The sequence below is a fragment of the Lissotriton vulgaris genome, chromosome 3_1 (assembly GCF_964263255.1).
Source record: "Lissotriton vulgaris chromosome 3_1, aLisVul1.2, whole genome shotgun sequence".
Classification (NCBI taxonomy): domain Eukaryota; kingdom Metazoa; phylum Chordata; class Amphibia; order Caudata; family Salamandridae; genus Lissotriton; species Lissotriton vulgaris.
In genome coordinates, this window is record NC_141689.1 from 2,058,807,857 (window position 1) to 2,058,817,856 (window position 10,000).

General features: G+C 56.1%; 1 protein-coding gene across 2 annotated transcripts in view; it reads left to right on the forward strand.

The window, feature by feature from the left end:
• Positions 1-10,000, forward strand: part of CNOT7 (CCR4-NOT transcription complex subunit 7) — a 200,407-nt gene that overhangs the window by 33,457 nt on the left and 156,950 nt on the right. The window lies entirely within an intron of this gene.

Consider the following 10,000-nt stretch of genomic DNA (forward strand, 5'->3'; position numbering starts at 1 on the left):
GGATAGGTGGATGGATGGATAGGTGGATGGATGGATAGGTGGATGGATGGATAGGTGGATGGATGGATAGGTGGATGGATGGATAGGTGGATGGATGGATAGGTGGATGGATGGATAGGTGGATGGATGGATAGGTGGATGGATGGATAGGTGGATGGATGGATAGGTGGATGGATGGATAGGTGGATGGATGGATAGGTGGATAGGTGGGTGGGTGGATAGGTGGGTGGGTGAATGAATGGATGGATGGATGGATGGATGGGTGGATGGGTGGATAGGTGGATGGATGGATTGGTGGATGGATGGATGGATAGGTGGATTGATGAATGGATGGATGGATAGGTGGATGGATGGATAAGTGGATGGATGGATAAGTGGATGGATGGATAGGTGGATGGATGGGTGGATGGATGGGGGGATGGGGGGATAGGTGGATAGTGTTGGACCCAGCCTCGTGGCGTGGTGCCACTCCTCCCGCATTGCAGGCCCTGGACTACCTCGACCCCTGTCCTCCGGCTGAGGGCGGCACCATCCTCCGGGCAACCGCTGGCTCTCCCCCTCTGGAACTCTGCAACCCCTCCTCGTCACGCTCGACTGGTCCGAACCCTATCCCGGACCACCATCTCAAACCCCGACTCAATCTTGGACCCTCCACGACCAGGCCTAGTGGCCTCGGCCCGACCCCGGCCGCAGACCCAGCGAAGCCCCGACATCGAGGCACCACGATCCGACCAGGTGGTAAAGAGGCCACTTGACTGATCAATGAGGGGAAGGGTTTCGATGGTCCTCCAACCGTCCCCCGACGCCTGGTTTCGATCGCCTCCGCCTCCCTGGGCGCTGGCTCCACCCCCCTGCTGGGTGTCTGGACACGCTCATACCGGCCCCTCCTTCGATCAGGTGCGAGGGTCCGGACATCAAAGGACGAGAGACCTATATCTGGGGCAGCCCGGGAGCAGGTCGCCAGTTGTATCCTGGAGTCGGGAGACACCGAGACGAACTCATCTGCGTGGAACCCGTAACCACCTTTGGAGCCCTGCTGGCGCTGCCGCGGCTCATCTTCGCCGAACCCATCCTTGAGGCCCTGCTGGCGCTGCCGCGGCCCATCTTTGCCGAACCCATCCTTGAGGCCCTGCTGGCGCTGCTGCGGCCCATCTTCGTTGAAACCATCCTTGAGGCCCTGCTGGCGCTGCCGGGGCCCATCTTCGTTGAAACCATCTCTGGAGCACTTCTGGCGCTGCCTCGGCCCAACCCTGAGGAACCCCCCCAGCTCGAGGATTGAGAGCTGAGCATAGGGTATCCCCGTACCAGGCTGGTACCAAGACTGTCCCGCTACCCCCTTCCCTCAGTGACTAAACCCGAAAGGATCCCTGGGTCCAGTTACACCTGTACCGCTACGATAACCTGCCTTAAAGTGTTGATAAAAACGTTGAGAACCTATCTTTGTGTGGTGTCCATCTGTAGTGGGGTGATTGCTCATCTGTACGATCCTAGGGGAGGAACCTCGCCAGGAGGCCTCTCGACTTCACTCGGCCAATTCTAAGATCCCCTTTCCAACATTGGTGGCAGGCAGTGCGATCCGAGCCGACGCAGGTCGTACAGAGAGTAACTCACCCCACTACGAACAGAAACACACGACAACCATGACTACCAAGGAAACCGGACCGACCTCAGAGTTCCAGATGGAACGATTGGAAGACTATAGTTGAAGCAATTCTGCAAAGACTTGGGTATCGCTACCACAGGACTAAGCACCAAAGACGATCTCAAGCAGGCTCTGCAGACTTGGGTGGAGACAGGAGCGACGCCACCCCAAAACGAAGGCATCACGATCACCGATCTGCACCCAGAGAACATCGCAATCCCAGCGGAGGAGAGAAACACGGGCCTCTCCCACGAGGATGCCCAAGAACGAGAAAGGAGCCGGCTCCACGAATTGGAACTGGCTAGACTCCGCTTAGATGGAGAACTACAACTGGCCGAAAAAAAGATAGCCCTTGAGCAACTACGGCTACAGGGAGACCTGGAAGAGAAAAGAAGGCAGAGGGATTTAGAGGAAAAGAAGCTTGCGTACAAGCACGAGCGCGGTTTAAAAGAACTGGAGATTAAGGCGAAAAACTGGGACACCGGCGTCTCCGGGAGCCGGAGCACCCCTCCTTCTACCGACGCAAAGGTCCACATCCCCAAAGATGTCGTCCGAGAGTACTATAAAAACGACGACATCCAGCAATGGTTTAAGGCCTACGAGGTAGCCATGACCTCACACCGAGTACCACAAAAAGACTGGGGTGCCGGGTTGTGGGGGAGGTTCGTCAATGAAGGGAGAGACGCCCTGCTACAGCTCCCCGACGCCGAGATGACCTCATACGAACACATGAAAGCCGCCCTCCTCTCTCGCTATGGGCTCACCCCAGAGATGTACCGGCAGCGATTCCGAGACTGCAAGAGGATCCCCGGTATCACCTGGGTGGAGTATGTGAACTTCTATAGTAGAGCCTTAGAGGGGTGGATCAAAGGCAGCCAAGTCACCACCTACGAGCAGCTGTTCAACCTCATTGTATGGGAACACCTCTCCAACAACTGTTTCGTCAAACTCTGGCAGCATCTCCTCGACAGCAAACTGACCGAGCCACGTAAACTCGCCATCGAAGCCGATCGATGGGAGAGCACCCGGGTCCCCCGGAACTGGATGGGAGACCAATGTCAAGCTCACCAGCGGTCCCACCATCAGCGAGGCGGAGGAGGAGGAGGAGGAGGAGGAGGCCAGGGCCGGGGCAGGGACACCGCCGCGGTGCCCCCCACCAACACTTCCCCCTCCCCTGGCCGGAAGAGGAGCCCCCCCAGCACGGCCGGGGCCCCGCTCGAACCTTATCTGCCACAAATGCCAGCGACCCGGTCATTACGCCAATGACCCCAACTGTCCCAGAAACCAGCCATCCAACCCCACAGGTCCGCAAAACCGCCAGATCGCCGCCGCCTCCCTGGGAGAGGAGCAGGGCGAAGAAGAAGACTACGACCAAGACGAGACCGAGTGGGAGCCCGCAGCCATGTCCCTGGTATGTCTGGGCGAAAGAGACATGGTCCACCGGGCCCCAATCCCGGCCAACACTCAGACGTACAGCCAGTGGGTCACCATTAATGGACACCGGGCGGAAGCCCTCCGCGACACAGGAGCCAGCGTGACGGCCGTCCTTTGCCACCTGGTGACCCCAGATCAAATCTTGCCCAATCTACTGTGCCCAGTACGGTCCTCCGATAATTCCGAGAGCCTGTGCCAGATGGCCCGCGTCCCCTTTGAATGGGGCGGGAGTATCGGGCATGCTGAAAGTGACTGTCCGAGACGACGCCCCCGTAGACTGCCTCTTCGGGAACGACCTCGAGAGCTCCCCCTGGGCTGACGTCGAGCGGAGGGAGCATCTGGGGATGCTAGGCCTCCCTGAATGGGTCTGTGCGACAACCCGATCCATGGCCGCCCGAGCCATCACCTCAACCGAAGAACCAGAATGGCCCGAGCCTCCACCGCCCGTCGTCTCCGAAGACACCGACCCTGAACCCGGTCCACCGGGGCCCAACTGTGAAGAAATTGCCCCGCTCAGCGACCTTCCAGAACTGGCCCAATGGCGCCAAGAAGGCGGCCCAACTCGAGAACAGTTCCGTCAAGAGCAAAAAACGTGTCCCTCCCTCAAGGGGGTCCGCCAGCAAGCCGCAGCCCAGAGCACAGGGGATGCCTCGGGGGCCCACTGGGTCTATTGGGACAATGAGCTCCTCTACAGCGAGCAGAAGATTGCCGAGCTAGGGGCCAGCCGGGTATTGGTGGTCCCCCTCCGATTCAGAGACTTCCTCATGAACCTGGCACACGATGTGCCCCTCGCCGGGCACCTGGGGCAGGACAAGACATACAGCCGCCTGGTGACCCACTTCTACTGGTCCAAGATGAGGAATGATGTGGTCAATCACTGCTGGACTTGCCCCACCTGCCAAGCCAGCGGGAAGAGCGCCTGAAAATTAAAGGTCCCCCTGCAACCTTTCCCAGTCGTCAACACTCCCTTCGAGCGGGTGGGGATCGACATTGTGGGGCCCCTGGAGCCCCGAACATCCCAAGGTCACCGTTTCATCCTCGTCCTGGTGGACTATGCCACCCGTTATCCCGAAGCTATCCCCCTCCGGACCGTGACGGCTCCCGTGGTGGGCCGGGCATTTATGGGGATCTCCTCTCAGGTAGGCTTCCCCCGAGAAGTCGTCAGTGATCGGGGTACGAACTTTATTTCCCACTACATGAAGTCCCTGTGGCAGCAATGCTGGGTCATGTACAAGTTCACGACCCCCTATCACCCCCAAGGGAACGGGCTGGTGGAACGTTTCAATCGCACCCTCAAGGGGATGATCATGGGCCTGGAACAGCACTTACGACGCCAATGGGACGTGTTGCTGCCCTGCCTCCTCTTCGCCTATCGGGAGGTCCCCCAGAAGTCCCTGGGATTCAGCCCCTTCGAACTGTTGTACGGGCACCCCGTCCGGGGTCCCCTAAGCCTGGTCAAAGAAGGTTGGGAGGTGACCGCCCAAGATGCTCCCCCCGACGTATACCGGTACCTCCTGACCCTCTGGAACCAGACTCGGCGGTTCCGGGAACTTGCCACGGCCAACCTCGAAGCCAGTCAAGAAGACATGAAACGTTGGTATGATCAAAACACCTCTTCTATTGATTTTGAGCTGGGCCAACAGGTTGGGGTCATGTCCCCGGTCGAACCATGTGCCCTCCAGGACAAGTGGACCGGGCCCTTCAAGGTGGTGGAACGCAAGAGCCCAGTCACCTACCTAGTGGACATGGAGTCCCCTAGGAACCCCCTCCGGGTCCTCCACGCCAACAGGCTCAAACCCCACTTTGTCCGATCAGAACTTAGCCTCCTAATGGCTACCGACAGTGGGGATGAAGATGACTCAGAGCCCCTACCAGACCTCCTGAACAGCCTCGAAAAAGACGGCTCCGTGGAGGGAGTCAACCTCTCCTCCACCCTGACCCCAGAACAACGCCGAGACTGCCAAAAGCTATTGGGACAATTTGCCGATTTATTTTCTTACCCCCGGGATCACCCCATGGTGCGTCCACAATGTCGATACCGGGGATAGCCCGCCTGTGCGACACCGGGCCTACCGAGTTCCCGATCGAATGCGGACCTGCATTCAGTCAGAAGTGTCCGAAATGCTGGCTCTGGGGGTGGTCGAGCCCTCCGACAGTCCATGGGCCAGTCCTGTTGTCCTGGTCCCCAAGGCCGCTGCCCCTGGCGCCGCCCCCAAACTCAGGTTTTGTGTGGACTACCGGGGTCTGAACGCTGTCACCCGGACAGACGCTCACCCCATCCCCCGGGCTGATGAACTGATCGACCGCCTGGGAGCGGCCCGTTACTTGAGCAGCTTCGACCTGACCTCGGGCTACTGTCAGATCGGACTCACACCAGGTGCCCAGGAGTGATCCGCTTTCTCCATCCCCGATGGCCATTACCATTTCAGGGTGATGCCCTTCGGAATGAAAAACGCCCCCGCCACGTTCCAGAGACTGGTGAATAAGGTGCTGGCGGGGCTCGAAGAGTTCAGCGCCGCCTACCTGGACGATATCGAGGTGTACAGCCTCCACTGGGCTGAGCACCTCCAACACCTCCGGGAGGTCTTGGCAGCCCTCCGCCGGGCAGGATTAACCATAAAAGCCAGCAAATGCCAGATCGGCCAAGGTTCCGTGACCTACCTGAGACATCAAGTGGGAAGCGGCCAGGTGGCCCCCCCTCCAACCCAAGATCGACGCCATCATGGCCTGGGAGCCCCCGATCACCCAGACAGAGGTCCGAGCCTTCCTGGGGCTCACTGGGTATTACCGGCGCTTCATAAAAGACTATTTACAAAAGGGGGTGGTGATGAACAGAGTGTCTGAATTGAGCAGACCACTCTTACCCAGTCCAAAGATCAGGGCTTGATCCATCACCGTTATTTATCTCACTGCCCCATCCCAGCTCAGAACCTGGCTATATGCAAATCAGTCTGTCCCTGGCCCAGTGCATCATGGGAACAGGGCAGACTAAACTACCAAGCCAATTCTTTACCAGAAAGGAGACAAGCTACCGAGGACCGGTTTCTGGCATTTCAGCCTCTTCGGCCCGGCTTGCTTGAATCCTGATGAAGCAGTGAGAAAGGGACTCATGTCTGAGTATACCCTGCCACACCTATAGTGGCCAAAATCGATTTACAAAAGGGGGTGGTGATGAACAAAGTGTCTGAATTGAGCAGACCACTCTTACCCAGTCCAAAGATCAGGGCTTGATCCATCACCGTTATTTATCTCACTGCCCCATCCCAGCTCAGAACCTGGCTATATGCAAATCAGTCTGTCCCTGGCCCAGTGCATCATGGGAACAGGGCAGACTAAACTACCAAGCCAATTCTTTACCAGAAAGGAGACAAGCTACCGAGGACCGGTTTCTGGCATTTCAGCCTCTTCGGCCCGGCTTGCTTGAATCCTGATGGAGCAGTGAGAAAGGGACTCATGTCTTAGTATACCCTGCCACACCTATAGTGGCCAAAATCGATTTACAAAAGGGGGTGGTGATGAACAGAGTGTCTGAATTGAGCAGACCACTCTTACCCAGTCCAAAGATCAGGGCTTGATCCATCACCGTTATTTATCTCACTGCCCCATCCCAGCTCAGAACCTGGCTATATGCAAATCAGTCTGTCCCTGGCCCAGTGCATCATGGGAACAGGGCAGACTAAACTACCAAGCCAATTCTTTACCAGAAAGGAGACAAGCTACCGAGGACCGGTTTCTGGCATTTCAGCCTCTTCGGCCCGGCTTGCTTGAATCCTGATGGAGCAGTGAGAAAGGGACTCATGTCTGAGTATACCCTGCCACACCTATAGTGGCCAAAATCGATTTACAAAAGGGGGTGGTGATGAACAGAGTGTCTGAATTGAGCAGACCACTCTTACCCCTTGTTGTAAATATTTTTGTCCACCCTAAGCGTGGAAGGGTATGCTCAGATGTGAGTCCCTTGCTCATTGCACCATCAGGATTCAAGCAAGCCGGGCCGAAGAGGCTGAAATGCCAGAAACCGGTCCCCGGTAGCTTGTTTCCTTCCCAGTGTAAGAATTGGCTTTTGTAGTTTGGTTTGCCCTGTTCCCATCATGCACTGGGACAGGAACAGACTAATTTGCATACAGCCAGGTTCTGAAACTGGGATGGTGCAGTGAGCTAAAAAACGGTGTTGGATCTAGCCCTGATCTCTTGACTGGGTGAGAGTATTCTGTTTAATTCAGAGACTCTGTCCCTCACCACCCCTTGTTGTAAATATTTTTGTCCACCCTAAGCGTGGAAGGGTATGCTCAGATGTGAGTCCCTTGCTCATTGCACCATCAGGATTCAAGCAAGCCGGGCCGAAGAGGCTGAAATGCCAGAAACCGGTCCCCGGTAGCTTGTTTCCTTCCCAGTGTAAGAATTGGCTTTTGTAGTTTGGTTTGCCCTGTTCCCATCATGCACTGGGACAGGAACAGACTAATTTGCATACAGCCAGGTTCTGAAACTGGGATGGTGCAGTGAGCTAAAAAACGGTGTTGGATCTAGCCCTGATCTCTTGACTGGGTGAGAGTATTCTGTTTAATTCAGAGACTCTGTCCCTCACCACCCCTTGTTGTAAATATTTTTGTCCACCCTAAGCGTGGAAGGGTATGCTCAGATGTGAGTCCCTTGCTCATTGCACCATCAGGATTCAAGCAAGCCGGGCCGAAGAGGCTGAAATGCCAGAAACCGGTCCCCGGTAGCTTGTTTCCTTCCCAGTGTAAGAATTGGCTTTTGTAGTTTGGTTTGCCCTGTTCCCATCATGCACTGGGACAGGAACAGACTAATTTGCATACAGCCAGTTTCTGAAACTGGGATGGTGCAGTGAGCTAAAAAACGGTGTTGGATCTAGCCCTGATCTCTTGACTGGGTGAGAGTATTCTGTTTAATTCAGAGACTCTGTCCCTCACCACCCCTTGTTGTAAATATTTTTGTCCACCCTAAGCGTGGAAGGGTATGCTCAGATGTGAGTCCCTTGCTCATTGCACCATCAGGATTCAAGCAAGCCGGGCCGAAGAGGCTGAAATGCCAGAAACCGGTCCCCGGTAGCTTGTTTCCTTCCCAGTGTAAGAATTGGCTTTTGTAGTTTGGTTTGCCCTGTTCCCATCATGCACTGGGACAGGAACAGACTAATTTGCATACAGCCAGGTTCTGAAACTGGGATGGTGCAGTGAGCTAAAAAACGGTGTTGGATCTAGCCCTGATCTCTTGACTGGGTGAGAGTATTCTGTTTAATTCAGAGACTCTGTCCCTCACCACCCCTTGTTGTAAATATTTTTGTCCACCCTAAGCGTGGAAGGGTATGCTCAGATGTGAGTCCCTTGCTCATTGCACCATCAGGATTCAAGCAAGCCGGGCCGAAGAGGCTGAAATGCCAGAAACCGGTCCCCGGTAGCTTGTTTCCTTCCCAGTGTAAGAATTGGCTTTTGTAGTTTGGTTTGCCCTGTTCCCATCATGCACTGGGACAGGAACAGACTAATTTGCATACAGCCAGGTTCTGAAACTGGGATGGTGCAGTGAGCTAAAAAACGGTGTTGGATCTAGCCCTGATCTCTTGACTGGGTGAGAGTATTCTGTTTAATTCAGAGACTCTGTCCCTCACCACCCCTTGTTGTAAATATTTTTGTCCACCCTAAGCGTGGAAGGGTATGCTCAGATGTGAGTCCCTTGCTCATTGCACCATCAGGATTCAAGCAAGCCGGGCCGAAGAGGCTGAAATGCCAGAAACCGGTCCCCGGTAGCTTGTTTCCTTCCCAGTGTAAGAATTGGCTTTTGTAGTTTGGTTTGCCCTGTTCCCATCATGCACTGGGACAGGAACAGACTAATTTGCATACAGCCAGGTTCTGAAACTGGGATGGTGCAGTGAGCTAAAAAACGGTGTTGGATCTAGCCCTGATCTCTTGACTGGGTGAGAGTATTCTGTTTAATTCAGAGACTCTGTCCCTCACCACCCCTTGTTGTAAATATCATAAAAGACTATGGCAGTATTGTGGGCCCCCTCGCGGAACTCACTTCCAAAAGACAGCCACAGAAGGTGCACTGGACACCAGAGTGTCAGACCGCCTTTGAGATCCTAAAGACAGCGATGTGCACCGCCCCCGATTACAGCCGGGAGTTCATAGTTCAAACGGATGCCTCCGATCACGGTGTCGGGGCAGTTCTCTCACAAGTCAACGCCAAGGGAATTGATCAGCCGGTGGCCTTCATTAGCCGACGACTGCTGGCCCGAGAACAGCGCTGGAGCACCAATGAGCGGGAGGCCTTCGCCGTGGTGTGGGCCCTCAAGAAGCTCCGGTCCTATTTCTTCGGTACCCACTTCCGGGTACAAACGGACCACTGACCTCTGCGGTGGCTGATGCAGATGCGAGGGGAGAATCCGAAGTTGTTGCGTTGGTTCATCTCCCTGCAAGGGATGGACTTCACTGTGGAGCATCGCCCAGGCAACGACCACGCCAACGCAGACGGCCTTTCCCGCTTCTTCCGCCTCGGCGAGGAGAATACCCAAGAGGATGGGTGACTCTACCTGCCTTCAGCTGGGGGGGACGTGTGTTGGACCCGGCCTCGTGGCGTGGTCCCACTCCTCCCGCATGGCGGGCCCTGGACGACCTCGACCCCTGTCCTCTGGCCGAGGGCGGCACCATCCACCCTACACGAGAGCCGCCCCTCTGGGCAACCGCCGGCTCTCCCCCTCCTCGCCACGCTCGACTGGTCCGAACCCTATCCCGGACCACCATCTCAAACCCCGACTCCATCTTGGACCCTCCTCGGCCCGACCCCGGCCGCAGACCCAGCGAAGCCCCGACATCGTGGCACCACGATCCGACCAGGTGGTAAAGAGGCCACTTGACGGATCAATGAGGGGAAGGGTTTTGATGGTCCTCCAACCGTCCCCCGACGCCTGGT